Source organism: Pan paniscus, chromosome 8, assembly GCF_029289425.2.
Source record: "Pan paniscus chromosome 8, NHGRI_mPanPan1-v2.0_pri, whole genome shotgun sequence".
Classification (NCBI taxonomy): domain Eukaryota; kingdom Metazoa; phylum Chordata; class Mammalia; order Primates; family Hominidae; genus Pan; species Pan paniscus.
Window position 1 is genome coordinate 98,821,466 of NC_073257.2, and position 17,360 is coordinate 98,838,825.

The window sequence follows — 17,360 nt, forward strand, 5'->3', positions numbered from 1 at the left end:
TCTAACATGTGATCCCTATTTACATTTCATTTATTTTCTTCCCCAGAACAGTTCTTTATAGATGTTTTAATTTTTGATCCAGAAACCAAGGGAAAAAATATCTATAGAGAGCTAAATAGATCTATATTTGATCCAGAAACCAATCAAGGAAACACACGCGCGCACACACACACACACACACACACACACACACACCCGCTTTTGGCTGTCATATTTCTTTAGTTTCCTTTACTTTAGGATAAGCCACTACCCCACCTCCATCTACCACCCGGCAGTGGTCTTTTATGAAATCTCATCATATTTTTCCTTTTCTTATATAAGCAGTCCCACAATTTGCTGGTTATATTTCATGCCTAGATTAAAATAAGAATATTTTGGAATGAATATACTATATAGATGGCATTAATTTTCCATTATATTACATTAAGAGAAGTAATTTTTTTTACATGTTGTTTTTTCCGCTGTATAATAGTTTAGTATTTGTTTTAATATACTTCTGTTAAAGATTTGTGATATTGTGTCTTTAAATTTCAAAATAGAATTTTGTAATTTACTCTTAATTTTCTTAGTATGTTGTATTCCAAAATTATAGAAAGTGCTATAATAGACATTTATGTACATTACATAAAGTAATAGACATTTATGTAATGTGGGCATAGATTTAAATTTTTTTTAAATTGTTAAAATATTAACATTTAACCATGTCTGCTTTAGATAGGTTTAATCTTACAAGGATCTATCTACTTATCTTTCTATCTATCTATAATGTATATATCCATTTTAAATAATAATAACAATACATGAATAAATCTGGTCCAAACTTCTATCTTGAGAAATGTAACAGCAACTTTGAACTCCTTCATCCCTCAAGACAATTATTCCTCCCTTCCCAGAGGTAACCATCCTCCTAAATTTGATGTCATTCCCTTAGTTTTTTCTTAAGTTTTACCACATTTGTGTTGTCCCTTTAACATACTTTTTTTTTTTAAGCTTTTCCTGTTTTTGAGCTTTATACATATGGAATTATTCTGTATATATTCTTCTTGGGCTTGATTTTTTTATTTATATTACAATTTTGAGATGTCATTTATGTTGACATTCTTAGCCGAGGTTCATTAATTTTTCACTATTTGATATAATATTCCAAATTACTGGAATATGGAATATTTTATGAATATACCACAGTCCATTTTACTGCTGCTTGACACCTCGGTTTCACCTAGTTTTTGGTATGGAAAAAATACTGCTTTAAATATTCTTTTGCGTGGCTCATGGTAGCTAAGTACAAAAGGTTCTCTAGGTTATATGCATAGACCTGGATTGTTGAGTCTTGGGTGTATACACCATCAGCTTTACTAGGTATGGCAGAATGTCTTCTTTTACACAGTTGTGGAATAAGCCAGATGAGTTCAAGAGGAGCAAGTTTGTGACAGGATGGACAAGTGAGTTAGTGAGTTAGTGAGTTAACATTTCATTTGTTTTGAGTTTTAGCCTATTTAGTTAGAAATGTTAAGTAGGCATTTGAGATGTGTTTACTTTTTTAGCTCCACCCATCTTTGTTTTTTCCTAGGTTGACTCATTCAGGTATGTCATCTCTCCCTTCTCCTTAAAGCGGCCTTTAAAGAAAAAAGTTGCAGGCCGGGCACGGTGGCTTACACCTATAATCCCAGCACTTTGGGAGGCCAAAGAGGGCGGATCACAAGATCAGGAGTTCGAGACCAGCTTGGCCAATATGGTGAAACCGCATTTCTACTAAAAATAAAAAAATTAGCCGGGCGTGGTGACACGTGCCTGTAATCCCAGCCACTTGGGAGGCTGAGGCAGGAGAATCACTGGACCTAGGGAGGTGGAGGTTGCAGTGAGCCGAAATCGTGCCACTGCACTCTAGCCTGGGTGACAGAGTGAGACTCTGTCTCAAGGAAAAAATTGCAGTATCATGGTACAATGATTACTTGATCGTAATAGAAGATGTGTTCAGTTTTTTTATCTTCAGTCTCAGGCCATCCGTCATATGCAGCCTTTTTGTTTTTATAGACCTTGAACCACAGAACTACATTAAGCTAGTTTGCTGTTTTCCAGGGATGACATAAAGGAGAAGTGGGTAGAGGGTGATGCTGTTATTAGCAAGTGTGCATTCCAGGTAGCGGTTCACAAAGGGGAAAAAACGTAAAGGAAAGACGGGTGCAAGCTAAAACAAATAAGCCAGTAAGTAAAAAACCACAACACTCTTTTGTGATTATTTAGATCTGAAACAAGTAGCAGCATGTATTAATAGTCCCTGATGATTTCACTGTATTGTAGCATAACTCTGGTATTCATAATGTCAATTCTGAATTTCTTTATGTGTTGAGAGAGTGTAATCATGCTGAGTTTAGCAGATCTGGTGAACCCTTAGCAATCTAGAATCACTCTCTGATAATTCCTGAATTAACAGTAGAAATTTAACTGTTTTATGTGGTGAAATTATTCTAGGAAGCTTGTTCCATGGGACATTTACCTATTAGCTAATAAAACAAATGGTCTATTGATAATTTCTCAAAAGCTCTGTAGAAAAAATATATCTATACAATAATTTCTCTACTGGCCGAATTGGATTTACTTGGAAAAGGAAAGAGGGTGTTATCAAAAAATTTAAATGTCTTGTTAGGTTCGTAAGTTGTAGAGCAAGAATGAGAATGTGCAAGTGTTTTTATGCTTCATTGTTGGGAAGGATAAATTGCAAAAGAACATAGAGCTGGGTGATTATCTGGGGTTCAGTCTGTTGCGGGTGCCACAGATTGGCATTCCCCTCGGAATTGCCACACCTTCACGGAGCCAGAACAGGAGGGATACGGAGGTAAAGGGCCCTTTCCCAACTTCAGACTGAGCACCCAGAAGTTGACCTGGGACTGCTGTTTTGTTTCTAGGAAACTAGAAACCTTGGCAGAATTGAAATTTTGTAGTGATTTTTTTCTTCTTTGCTCTCCAAAAAATAAACTTGTATGTACACACATATGTATATACACTCACACCTACATAAAAGAAAGATAATTTCAAAGAAATAATATATCTCGTATAGTCCTTGAACAGTTATTTTACTATTCAAAGTAGGTTCTTTAAAATTTTTAATTTGAAATAACTAGGTTTACAGGAAATTGCAAAAAATAGTAAGGAGAGGTCCCTTGTGCCTTTCACCTTTCCCTTAATGGTAACTTCTTACTACCCACAGCACAGCATTAAACTAGAAATTGACATTGGTACATTTTGTGTGTTTAGTGCTGTGCTGTTTAAACATATATGTAGTTGATTTGTGAACCACTGTGGCATCAAGACACAAATGCTGCCACCACCAAGCTCTCCCTTGTGCTGCACACACCTGCCCCATGGCAGCCAGTAATCTGCTTTTCATCTCTATGATGTTGACATTTCGAGGATATTAATAAATGGAATCACATAGTATGTGACCTTTTAAAATTAGCTTATTTTCACTTGGCGCAATTCCTTGAGATCTATCCAAGTTGTGTGAATCAACAGTTCTTTCCTTTTTATTGCTGAATAGGATTCCATGGTTTGTTTAACCATTCACATTTTGAAAGATAATCTCTTTCCCTAGTTTTTGGCTTTTAACAGTAAAGCAGCTATGAACATTCATGTTCAGTTTTTTGTGTGGACATAAATTTTTATTTCTTTGGGAGAGGTGCTGTTAAAGAAAAAAAAATTATTCAGTGATACTTGTTAAAGCATGGGAAGGAAGACATTATTCAGGATCATCCCTGTAAGTGTAGGGACCACTACAATAGTGTCTTACAGTGGGTGGGGAGAGAGCGTGGCCTCAGTGCTGGATGTAGCATGGGGAAGTGGGAATTTGTAGCCAAGGAGCTGGTTGAGGGCCAGTGGATGGAAAATTCTCAAGAGGAAATGTCAGGTGTAAGGGGTTTCTGCCTAAACTGACCGTAACAGGATTCTTTCTTGCTGAAGACAGGCCAAGGTGATCAGACATCAGCTGGAGGGTGGCAGAAGAAGAAGAGGGTAATCAGATACCTTGACGGGAGGTTTGCTAATCTGGCTTAGCAGGGTTCTTTGCTAAAACAGGAATTTACAAGGAAGTACACAGATAGGCCTGGGAGAAAAGTTCAGGAGCCTGGCTCATTTGGCCAAGCAAAGAATCTTTGCCAGAGCCCAGGGGTGTGCAGTTGGTGGCTTACCTGTAAGTAGCTGTGCCATTTTACATGCTCACTGGCAGTGTATGAGAGATCCAGTTTCTTCACATTCGTGTCCACATTTGGTGGTGTCACTATTTTTTTATTTTAGCTGTGCCAGTAGGTGTGCAGCATAGTTTGGTTTGCGTTTCCCTGATGTCTAGTAATGTTGACCATATCTTTTCCTGCGCGTATTTGCCGTCTATATATCCTCTTCAATAAAATGTCTTTATATTTCTTGCCCATTTTCTAGTTGAAATTTTTTTCAATTGTTGAGCTTTGAGATTTCTTTATATATCCTAGATGAGGCTTTTATCACATATATTGTTAGCAAATATATTTTCCTAGCCTGTACCTCATTTTTTTGCCTTCTTAAACAGGTCTTTTGTAGAGCAAACATTTTTAATTTTGTGGAAGTTCAGTTTATCGTGTTTTTTTTTCTTTCATGGATCATATTTTTGGTGTCATTCCCCATTCCCCACTCTCCAGCCCCAGACGGCCACGAATCTACTCTCAGTCTCTGTGAAATTGCCTATTCTGAATATTTCCTATAAGTGGAATCATATGTCTGGCTTCTTTCACTTAGCATATATTCAGGCCTCATCCCTGTTGTATCATGAACCAGTTCTTTTTATGGCTTCGTTTATTTTTATGGTTGAATAACGTTCCACTGCATGGATAAGACCACATTTTGTTTAGCCATTTGTCAGCTGATCGGCAATTAAGGTTGTTTTCACTTCTTCGTCTGCATCAGTACAGCTGCATGTGTACCCTTCAGCCCTGCACCTTCCTTATACACGATGCACAGATGTACGCATGCGAGTACTTGTGTGTACGGTTTTGTTTTCTTTTTTAAATAATGGAGGATTAACTTATTTTATAGTTTTTTTCTTCGATATTTGGGATGTCTTTTTATGTCTATATAAATAGATAAGATATATATCTCATTATTTTAAATGACTATGTAGTGTTTAATGTGACTGCTTAATTGATCCTATTCTAATAAGCATTTAGACGACATTGGGTAACTTCTTGTTTTTCTTTTTTATATAACAGTGGCACCAGGCACAGTGGTTTATGCCTATAATCCCAGCACTCTGGGAAGCCAAGGCAGAAGGATCACTTGAGCCCAGGAATTTGAGACCTGCCTGGGCAACATAGAGAGACCTTATTTCTACAAACGAACAAACAAACAAAAAGTTATCCAGGCTTGGTGGCACTTGCCTGTAGTCCCAGCTACTTTGGAGGCTGAGGTGGGAGGATCACATGAGTCCAGTAGGTGGAGGCTACAGGGAATTAGGATTACACCACTGCGCTCCAGCTTGGGTGACAGAGCAAGACCCTGTCTCAAACAAAAAAATAGTGACACTAATCATCCTTGTACAAGTGTCTTTTTGGTGCATAGCTCATTTTACCTACTTTTGGATTTTTCTCTTCAATGCCATTTGTCATTAACTTATTTAGAAGTGTATTGATTACCTCCTATAGGCCAGGCACTGTACTGTGTATCAGACACTAGGGACACAAGCACTAGTAAAATGCTATGGCTATACTCGAGTTTTTTGTAAAGATGATATACCTATAAGTAGGTAATCATGGTTCACTGTGATAAGTGCACAATGTGTTATTTCTAGAATCCTGTGGAACGAACTGTAGCAGAAGGTAAGGCAGGTTACGTTAAATAGATTGAAAACAGATTATAGCAGTCTGTGAATGCCCTTCTAAAGAATTTGGACTTCATTTTGTACATAATTAGAAATCATTGAAAAAGGCCGGGCGCGGTGGCTCATACCTGTAATCCCAGCACTCTGGGAGGCCTAGGCGGTTGGATCATGAGGTCAGGAATTCGAGATGAGCCTGGCCAAGATGGTGAAACCCTGTCTCTACTAAAAATACAAAAGTTAGCTGAGTGTGATGGCACATGCCTGTAGTCCCAGCTACTTGGGAGGCTGAGGCAGGAGAATTGCTTGAACCCGGGAGGCAGAGGTTGTGGTGAGCTGAGTTCGTGCCATTGCACTCCAGCCTGGGCGACAAGAGCGAAACTCCGTCTAAAAAAAAAAAAAAAAAAAATCATTGAAAAAAATGTAGGCACACTTAAATTTTTTAACTTTAGTAAATTTTTGTGCTGTCACTGTTTTAGAACACTTTATCACCTCCCACAATCACTGCCTTCTACCTCCTCATCTAGGCAACCACTGCTTGTTTTCTGTCTCTAAATTTGCTTTTCCTAAACATTTATGTGTTGGAAACATACAGTATGCAGTATTTTTACATTGGCTTCTTTCATCTAGCGTGTCTTTGAGGCTCATGTATGCTGTAATGTGTATCAGTATTTTGTGCCTTTTTACTGCCTAATGATATTCCATTCTGTGGTGATGACAATTTATGTGCTCAGCAATTGATGGATGTTTGGATTGTTTCCAGTTTTTGGTTATTATGAACAAAGCTGCTATGAACATCTGTAGATAAATCTTTGTGTGGGCACATATTTCTCTTGGGAAGAGGAAATTTTGGATCCTGTGATAAGTTTATATATAACTTTAAGAAATTAGGGCATGGTAGCTCACGCTTACAATCCCAGTGACTCGGGAGACTGAGGCAGGAGGATTGCTTGAGCTCAAGAGGTCAAGGCTGAAGTGAGCCATGATTGGGCTACTGCACTCTAGCCTGGACAACAGAGTGAGACCTCACCTCTAAAAGAACAAAGAAAAAAAATTTACAGACTATTCCTCAAAGTGACTGCATCATTTTACAGTCCTGTCAGCAATGTATGAGGGTTCCAGCTTCTCCAGATGCTCGACACTTGGTATTGTCTTTTGATTATGGCCATTCTAATGGCTGTATAGTGTATCTCATTGTAGTTTTAACTTGCATCTTCCTAATGACAGGGTGTTTATAATCGTTTCATGAAGCATAGTTATATTTTAGAGACATGAGTCCAATGAATAGAGGTAAGAATGGAGGTGAGCTACATGAAAGATGAGAGCCTACGTCAGACAATATGTGTAGAGATGGGGAGACATTTTAAAGATACGTGTATCAGAGCTGGAATGAGCAGCATTTAGTAACTCCTGAGTATAATAGATGAAGCAGAGGGAGGTGGGGCTTGTGATCCCAAGATTTTAAACTTCGGCAATTGGGCACTTTTTGGCTAATGGTGCTGCCATTAGCCAAAAAGTGACTGCCGGTACATAAACAGATTTTGTGCTGGTGGTTGATGGCTTTTATATTGATCTTATTCTCTTGATGTGCCACTGGAATAAACATTTAATAGAGTGTTTGGAAACGTATCTAGTTCAAAAGAAGGATCTGGGCTGAGGTATAAATTTAGGGCAGTTTACATTGTGTAGGGAACAACTAAATTCATGGAAGTAAATGATGTATCTGTTCCTAAGTCACCCTATCTGCTGAGTTACTTGTGACAAATTGTTTAAACAGTAAAAGAATTTAATATGAAAAGATACACGTTAAGATGATTCTAGGATTAATTCATTCAGGCATGACAGCATCACCAAGGACCCAGGTTCTTTCTAACTTTTAATGCTGCTGCTGTTCTTGATCTGTTGGGTTGTCCTCATGGTCCAGTTCTTGTTTACACATTCAAACCCAGAATTGCATGCAAAAAGGCTGGGAGCATGTGTTTTTGCCTGGGTCAGCCAAGAAAACTTTTCCTAAAAGCTCCCTAGCAAACTTACTTTCTTGTCTTCTTGGCCAGAATTGCATTAGGAATGTGTTACCAGACTACCCACTGGCAAGGGGAATGGAAATTGTCACAGTTGGTTCAGACCAGAGCTTTCTAGCCCAAGTATTTTTTTCTGTTATCTCTTCTGGAAGAAGCCTTTTCCCCTTGCCTTTTGAGTCTCTTCTGTAGTTCAGGTAAGTTAGATTTTCTATGCAACCCAGTTTTGTATCATTGAGTTGTTACTATTCAATACTTCACAACAGCAAATACTTGCCAAAATCCTACACTGTGTCATGCTGGATTCTAGGATACAGAAATGAATAAGAACCTTGTAGTTTGACATAGATACAAGCTTAAACAGAAGAGTGCTATGATAGATTTGTACACTAAAGTTCTTTTGGACTATGGATTTAGTACAACTGTTTATATGTTTGGTTTTATGAGTAAAGGCATCTTGAGTTTCAAAATCAACCTTATATTCAATTTATAAATGAAGTTTTGGAAATTTAGAACACAACCCATTCATGAGTTGACCCTCCCTTTCTAGTTAGGTGGTTACATGTTTATTATAGGGGTGCATGGTATACTAGCCTAAAGTAACTGTTCATTTGAGTTATTTACAGCTAAAACCACATTATGTTTTTCTGGAGCATAATGTTTGCGTTTTCTAGTTATCGTACCAAAGTAAACAGTAATATCTTTAGCTTAAGAACCCAACTGAAATGTTTGTAAAATATAGATTGTTTTGTAATTTGGCTCTTTTTTTTTTTAATGGTCCTATGAATGCAGCTATAGTGTTTGCAGTATTTGTACAGTGCATGGGGTGCTTTTTCTGGGTGCTGAGAAGGGAGGAGAAATGATAGGGAAGAGGGGATTTGGAGTAGCCGAAGGAAAAAATGTGCTATCAGTGTTGTTGATTCCACCGAATTCTAAGAATTCCATTACATCTTGATATCTGGTACAAGCTCAAAGTTAATCTTAAATTTTGGCTTAGGGCATGGCCGTACTTGCTGGCTACTTGGGAGGCTAAAGCAGGAGGATCCTTAGAGCCTGGAAGGTCAAGGCTGCTGTGAGCCATGACCGTGCCACTGCACTCCAGCCTGAGTGACAGAGTGAGACCCTGTCTTTAAAAAGAAAAAAAGAAAAAAAAAAAAACAGAAAAAAAAAACAAAACAGAAAAAAAACAAACAAGTGTCCAGGAGTGGTGGCTCACGCCTGTAATCCCAGCACTTTGGGAGGCTGAGGCGGGCGGATCATGAGGCCAGGAGTTCAAGACCAGCCTGGCCAACATGGTGAAACCACATCTCTACTAAAATACAAAAATTAGCTGGGCATGGTTAATCCCAGCTACTGGGGAGGCTGAGGCAGGAGAATGGCTTGAACCCAGGAGGCAGAGGTTGCAGTGAGCCGAGATCGTGCCACTGTACTCCAGCCTGGGTGACAAGCAAGACTCTGTATCAAAAAAAAAAAAAAAAAAAAAAAAAAGGTGTTTTGGCCTAGATTGAGTAAAAGAATATTTACACTATTCTTTTCTGTAAAGCAAATCTTACTAATAATAGAAATCAGTGGGTGACATTCTGAAACCTTATAGATAACTGTTATGATATCCATAATCAGTGCTTGTCCTTGGATTCTGCATGGGTAGTGAGCTTTAAAGTATCTTGTTGGTTTAAGATTTAACCATTTTAATAATTTTGAAAACCAAGATGGATGCGTACATTCTGATGACAAGAAAAGATGTTTTGTAAGGGAAATGTGGGATTAAAATGAACTTTTTGTGTTTGTTTGCAAATAATTATTAATGTTGAAGAAATTTTGATGTTAGCTCTAAGTTATGAATGTTAGAATATATTTAGAAATGTTTGATTTTCATTTTTTCCATGTCATTAAGAAGCTTGCATATGTTTTTTAAAGAACTGCCTTCTTTTTAATGTGTTTTCTACAACTAATAGGCTTAGAAATTTCAGACACAAAATCTTTGAAAAAATGACTTGTACTTACTTAGCGTTTTGTTTTGACTAACACCCCTGGTGGTTGTTGAACCACAAGTTTATAGTGTTAAAAGCCTGTGGTAAATTACCCAGTAAGCTAAGTGATTAAAGTTGTTTGGAACATTTTGCTCATGTACATCTTATTTTTATGTGTATACATATTTATAGATCTGTGCTCATAGGACTATAGCACTATATTGCAAAGGTCCTAACCTTTACTTTATTCACACAACTTCCAGTGTGTACAATGTGACTTGCAGAGCTATACTGTGGAGCATATCCTTTCCTGTGTCTTTTGTTTACCTCTGAGTAATGAAGTCAAATCTTACTTGATTTTCCTTGGCTGGTCTATTTTATTTTATTAAGTTCTGGGATACATGTGCGGGACTAGCTAGTCTTAAATTCAGTCTTTAGGAAACGTTTTCTGGGCTGGGCACAGTGGCTCATGCCTGTAATCTAAGCACTTTGGGAGGCCGAGGCAGGCGGATCACTTGAGGTCAGGAGTTCGAAATCAGGCTGGCCGACATGACGAGACCCTGTCTCTACAAAAAATATAAAAATTAACCCGGCATGGTAGTGTTCACCTGTAGTCCCAGCTACTCAGGAGGCTGAGGTGGGAGGATTCCTTAAGCCCAGGAATTCAAGACCAGCCTGGGCAACACGGCAAAACCCCATGTCTACAAAAAATATAAAAATTAGCTGGGCATGGTGGTATGTACCTGTAGTCCCAGCTACTCGGGAGGCTGAGGCCAGAGGATTATTTGAGCCCAGGAGGTGGAGGCTGCAGTGAGCTGTGATTGTGCCACTATACGCCAGCCTGGGTAATGGAGCCAGAGCCTGTCTCAAAAAAGAAAAAGAAGAAAAGGTTTTCTGAAGTTTATGTTAAGTGTTTGTACATGTGGGAAAACAGGGAAGAACAGATCATCTGGGGTTTTGGACTTTTGAAGATGGGATGTTTGAAAGCTCTTTTGGTTATGTTATTCGCTATTTTTTAAACTTTAGATTTAGCCTGAAGCCTAAAACTTTTAGCCAAGGAAACAATGTTTTAGTAAATGGTGCTGTAATAAACAATAGTTGGTAAGTAGTTTACATGGTAATTTTATAATGATACATTGGAAATATCTGGCAGAATTAGAATCAGGCTGTGTGTGTGTGTGTGTGTGTGTGTGTGTGTGTGTGTGTGTGTGTGTGTGTGTGTGTGTGAGATCAGGCTGGTCTCGAACTCCTGACCTCAAGTGATCCACCCACCTCAGCCTCCCAAAGTGCTGGGATTACAGGCATGAGCCACTGCACCTGGCCAGGCCATGTATTTTTGAAACAGACACTTTGATGGACTGTTTTTACTTTTATGGGGATAAATTCATTTGAACTTTGTTTAATACAGTGATTGCCTGCTCTCTCTCCCACACCCTTAGGGAAGAATGGAGTAGTTGGCAAAGAATGGCTTTGGAGGAAAATCTCTTTATGCCATTTCTAAAATGGAAACAGTGCATTTCTTTTCTTGATTAGTAAAAGGGAAATTAAAGATTATGAGCATCTCAGAAGAACACTGAACACCAACTCTTTATTTTTGCCTTCCCTCATTTCTCTGAGCGACAGCCTGAGAGTTTTATAGTCATATGAGGACTCTGAAAAATGTTAGAGACCTGGCTAAGTTGTAGGTAACTAGTGCATTGAGAAGACTGAAAGGCTCCTGAATGCAGACAAAGCATTACTAATTGCATTCAGGGTCAGGCTGTCTTTAGCCGGACCATGAAAGATACAGCAGCCTGTCTGCTGAGCGGAGACTCTTGTCTTTAAGAAAGACTGCTACCTGATATGCTAGACCGTTTCAGGTTGCCCTAGTTTACATGAATTTAGTCATTATTGCCAAGACTGCTAAACCTCAGTGTGATACTTCTAAATGGACTTGAAGACAAGGTATTTGACCTTGCAATGGGGCATAGGCAACGTTCATACAGTTTTTAAAATACGAAACAGAATACTTTGCTATTTGAAGTTTCCGTTAAAAGATTGAATGAAATTATTTTTAAGATCGCAAAGTAAACAGCAGACATACCTTTAGAAATTTTTTTATGACTTGAACCCAGGAGGTGGAAGTTGCAGTGAGCCGAGATGGCGCTACTGCACTCCAGCCTGGGCGACAGAGCGAGACCTTGTCTCAAAAATAATAATAATAATAATTTAAGCTTTAATAGTTCTATCTTTTAGATTTATGAATGCTTGCCCCTTAAAGGGTAAGGTGTTAATGGCAGTACTAATATACGGTAGTTTAGACCTATTCCACAGGCATAGACCAACCAGTGCAATTAATTTTTCAACCTCACAAGTCCTAATGTTCTAGGTAGAAGTGTGGCTGAAATTAAAACTGGTTATTAGACTTTGTAATACAAAAGTAGAAAAAAGTGATATTAGCTAGGTGGTCCAATATATTTTTGTCTAAGTAGGAATCTGAATATTGTAGAATTGTACATTTCGGTGCTGCTTCTAGCTATTCCTGTTCTTTTTTTTTTTTCAAATTGAGATGAGTTTTTTTTTTTTTCCTTCAAAGCTTAAGCTAACATAGGAATTTTATATGGAAGTACTGTTCCCACAGAACTAACTTTACAAATGTAAAGCTTGGGCAGAGATTGAGGAAAATGGTAAAGTGATAGATTTCGTAAAAACTGTAGAAATTTTCATTGACTTTACTTTGAAAATGTATAGTTGTACATGCGAAACGCTTCTAGTGTTGCTTCTACATGTATTATTCTGACAAAGTTCCCTAAGTCTTAAATAAGTTCTTTTTTTTTCTAAACAGACTTATGAAAATATGCATCAGTTTAATACTGTCTTGGAATTCATGAGATGGAAGCATAGGTCAAAGCTGTTTGGAGAAAATCGGAAGTACAGTTTTATCTAGCCACATCTTGGAGGTAAGGAAAAGAACATAATTAGAATAATATGAAATTTCTCATTTTTTAATAGTTGAAAATAATCCTTCTACACTGCAACTTTATTTGAGCCTTCTTCAGTTTCTTTGTAACACCACAACTTTATAGTAGCTTCTTTAGTTTACTTAATCATCTTCCTGACGAGTTCATAAATAATTCTAATATATATTCCTCATAAATGTTGAACCTCTTCAGGAGTGAAAGGTATTTATTTCTTACTAATCACTTTCATAAATCTCCTTTTAGAAGATAAGCATTAAATGGTTTATATGTTTATTTCTTCCCCCTAAGTTTGCAAAGCAGAGTTCAGCATGCAAGATTAGGCCAGGTGTGCCTGTAATCCCAGCACTTTGGGAGGCTGAGGCAGGTGGGTCACATGAGGCCAGGAGTTCGAGACCAGCCTGGCCAACATGGCGAAATCTCGTCTCTACTAAAAATGCAGAAATTAGCTGAGCATGATGGCCTAAGCCTGTGATCCCAGCCACCTGGGAGGCTGAGGCATGAGAATTGCTTGAACCCAGAATGCAGAGGTTGCAGTGAGCTGAGATCATGCCGCTGTACTCCATTCTGGGCAACAGAGTGAGACTCTGTCTCAAAAAAAAAAAAAAAAAAAGATTATATTGAAAAATGAATGTTTATGTTATTCTGAAATTTTTACGCTTTTTAGAATTCAGAATTTTTTTTTTTTTTTTTTTTAAGACAGGATCTTGCTTTGTCACCCAGGCTGGACTGCAGTGAGCATAGTTTCAACTCCCTGGGCTCAAGCGATCCTTCTGCCTCAGTCTCCCACATAGCTGGGACTACAGGCACACATCACCATGCCCAGCTAATTTATTTTTTGTAGAAACAGGGTCTCATTATCCCTCTGTGTTGCTCAGGCTGGTCTTGAACCCCTGGACTCAAGTGATCCTCCCACCTCAACCTCCCAAAGTGCTGGGATTACAGGCATGAGCTACCACACCCAGCCCAGGATAAGATTTTTTAACATGTTAGAATAATAGATCTTTGGAAATAGAATTTAAAGAGGTAGGAGCTGCCATCATGCCAGAAATAGGAGGAAAGAAGCCATCCTAAGACAGTATGTACAGGAAAATCAGGCTTACTGTTTTAAAATCCATTTAGAGACTAATGATCAGGTAAAAGGTTTGAATTATGTGGGGAATCTACATTTTAAGAAATAGATAGAATGTATGGTTTTATGAAGTGGTCTACGCTTACACTTCTGGAAGTGACAGGCTTTGCTCACTGCTACTGTTAATACTTGCAGCATTCACTCGCCCTTCTCCTGCCCCTGCCAAACCGCTGGATTAGCTTTTCTGAAAAATACCGTAACTCTCGAATTCTTTTGTTAGGTTTCATATTGTTTGATTGGTAGTTGTGATCGTCTTTTTCTTTCTCAGTTCTTTTGGTTTCCATGACTGTGTGCTCTTCTGATTCTACTTATTTAATTACTCCTTGACCTTTTTTCCTTCCCCTCCTACTCTTAAATAATAATGACCTTCCCCAAGGTTTTATCTTAGAAATTATCCTGTTTTTTTCTTATGTCTTTCCTAGTCTCATGATTTCCGCAATTATCTCTAAAATGATCTCTCTCAACTTCCTATCTCAGTTGTGGCATTTTCTCTAAGCTTCAGGCCCATATTTTCATCTGTTTACAGATGGCTCAGCTTAGTGCCTCAGACTTCCCATTATCTAGCACATCATTCATCATGAGCTCTGCACCCGCTATTTCTCCTTCTGTTAATGGACCTCTTTGTCACCCAGGCTCAGAGTCTCAGTGCTGTTTCGGATTCCTCATCATTTGCTTCCTACCCTTAGGCACAAGTGAAGTCCTGTCAGTTTTACCTCTCTCATGTATCACAAATGTTTGAATCCTCTCTTTCCGAATCCCCCTTCACCATCCAAGTTTAGGTCTTTATATTACATCTCACTGAAAATATTGCAGGGATCTCCCAGCTTGTGCTGCTTCTCGTTCCTACTTCACTTTACATGTTGCTGCCAGCTTAAATTATCTTGAGAGATAATTTTGCTTGTATTGTCGGTGACACTTTGCCTGTCTGCCAGAGTAAGGACAGATTCCTCTAATTTTAAAGATAGTGTAGCTTTGCCTTCATCTGTCCATTTCTTTCACCCTTTAAACATTTATTAAACACCTACTGTATGCCAGGCACTGTGTTAGGTCAGAATGCAAAACATTAAATAAAAATAGATTCCTAGCTATACTCAAAAAATAGTCTGTCTAGGGTTGGATGAGCATGAAAACAATTATTAAAGTGCAATCTGAGAAGTGCTATATTATAATTGAAAAGATATATTTGATTATTCCACACTGTGTACATAGATTATAATTATAACATCACTGGTATGCCCATAATTGCATACAGCTATAATTTTCAAAAGAATTTGAAAATACAAGTGACCATGTCAGAAAACAAAGGTGTATTGGCATCACCTGGAAAGACTACACCAATGTTATGAGAGGAGAGAATTGTCAGGCAGGCTTCACAGAAGAGATAATATTTGAGCAGAGTCTTGATGGATGAATAGAAGATTGCTGAATGGAAATTGGAAAGTGTAATACTGTAAAATACATATGTGTTTTTGATGCCATTTCCTGGCATTCAACTCTTAAAATCCTTGAAACCTCTGAAGTGATGTCTTTTTGTATGCTAATGAGTTAACTGGTAGATGACAGCCCCCTAGGTAGCTTTAGGATGGGGGCTGGTCAGCAGAAAGACTAAGGCAGGATTAGAGTCAGAACTTTCAGTTCCCGCCCCCACCAACCCCCAACATTTAGGGAGGGGAGAAGGGCGAAGGTTAAGTTGATCACCAGTGACCCGTGGTTTAATTAGTCGTGCCTACAGAATGAACGTTCCATAAAAATCCAAAAGAACTGGGTTCAGAGAGCTTCTGGATAGCTGAACATGTGCAGGCTCTGGTGCCCTGTACATCTCTTTATCTGTCCTTTGTAACATCCCCTATAATAAACCTGTAAACATGAATGTTTCCTTGAATTCTGTCAGCCGCTCTAGCAAACTAATAGAACCTGAAAAAGGGGTTGTGGGTACCTGGATTTATGGCCGGTTGGTCAGAAGCACAGGTAAAATAACCTGGGCTTGCCATTGGCATTGGAAGTGGGGGCCGTCTTGAGGATGGATCCTTCAACCTGTGGGATCTGATGCTGTCTCCAGGTGGGTAGTGTCGGAATTTAATTGGAGGTTCCAGCTGGTGTCTGATGCAGAATTGTCTGCTTGCTTGTTGATGGGGAGAAACCCTCACACATTTGGTAAGAAAAGTCTTCCCTGTTGATTGTTCTGGTGAGAGGGCAGAGGAAAAATAGTTTGAGTGTTTTCCATACTCACAGAAGGCAAGGGAATTAATTTCATGCAGAGCCCAGAGCGGGGTGGAGGCAGAGCTTGAAAGTGTATAGAATGTACAGAAGATAGAATAATTTTTGTATGGCTTGAATTTAGAATAGGAGAGAGAGTTTGAGGGACAAGGCTGGAAAGGACCTTATGAAGAATTTTGAATGCCATGGCAAGGAGTCTAGACTTTATTTTGTGAAAAATGGGCAGTCATTGAAAAATTTTAACATTTAAAGATATTTTGGATCGTAATTTTTTGTTAAAATTAATATGATGGTTGTGTTAGTCAGTTTTCATGCTGCTGACAAAGACATACCCAAGACTGGGCAATTGGTAAAGGAAAGAGGTTTAATGGACTCATAGTTCCACGTGGCTAGAGAGGCCTTACAATCATGGCAGAAGGTGAAAGGCACATCTTAGGTGGCAGCAGGCAGAGAGAATGAGAGCCAAGTGAAAGGGGAAACCTCTTACAAAATCATCAGATCTTGTGAGACGTATTCACTACCAAGAGAACAGTATAGGGGAAACTGCCCCCATGATTCAGTTATTTCCCACTGGGTCCCTCCCACAACATGGGGGAATTATGGGAGCTACAATTCAAGAGGAGATTTGGGTGGGGACACAGCCAAACCATATCGTTGGTGATATGAATGGTAGTTTGGAAAAAGGAAAAACTAAAACTAGAGAGACAAGTTAGGCTATTCTTAACTGTTTCAAGCAAGAAATAATGAAGCTGTCAACTTAAGATGGGGGTCAACTTACCCGTTTAAGCATTGGTTGTTTAGAAAATGTTTAATTTTCTTCTATTCCCCTATGTACTATACTCTTCAGCTGGTGATTTGAAATTGTCCTTCCTTTTCTCTTCTCTCTTCTCTTGGCATATTTTTGGCCCTTTCTCTCTCGTGGAGTGCCTGTGAACTTTAAAAACCCCATCTCAAATGCCAATTCATCCCTAAAGTTCTTTCTAATCTGTATTGCTTTGACTCTAAATATATGTCTTTTCCTAGTCTAAAGCCCCCAAAGCACTTATTTTTATTCTACAGGATATTACTTTTTTGGTCCCTATTAAACTATGTGGCAGCAAGTCACAAAGGAGGAATCAGAAAGTAACCTGCTCCCCACCCTTGGTGTGTAGTCCAGTTAGCAAGGTATGTATATAAGTAATATAAGTAATGATAACCAACATTGCCATGCAAAAGTGAGGAATGCCA

The 17,360-nt window shown here is 38.6% G+C and overlaps 1 protein-coding gene across 8 annotated transcripts in view; it reads left to right on the forward strand.

Moving 5' to 3' along the window:
- The window catches only part of BMPR1A (bone morphogenetic protein receptor type 1A), a 171,036-nt gene that overhangs the window by 72,410 nt on the left and 81,266 nt on the right, over window positions 1-17,360 (forward strand). For 5 of the 8 annotated variants that reach the window (XM_063607783.1, XM_055093096.2, XM_034931037.3 and 2 more), the window contains one exon: window positions 12,652-12,766. The exons of 1 other annotated variant lie outside the window; for it this stretch is intronic. The gene's annotated coding sequence lies outside the window, so the exon portion shown is untranslated. Of the gene's footprint in view, window positions 1-12,651; window positions 12,767-17,192; window positions 17,298-17,360 lie in introns of all 8 variants that reach the window. 2 more of the 8 variants (XM_034931038.3, XM_055093097.2) reach the window with 1 other exon arrangement.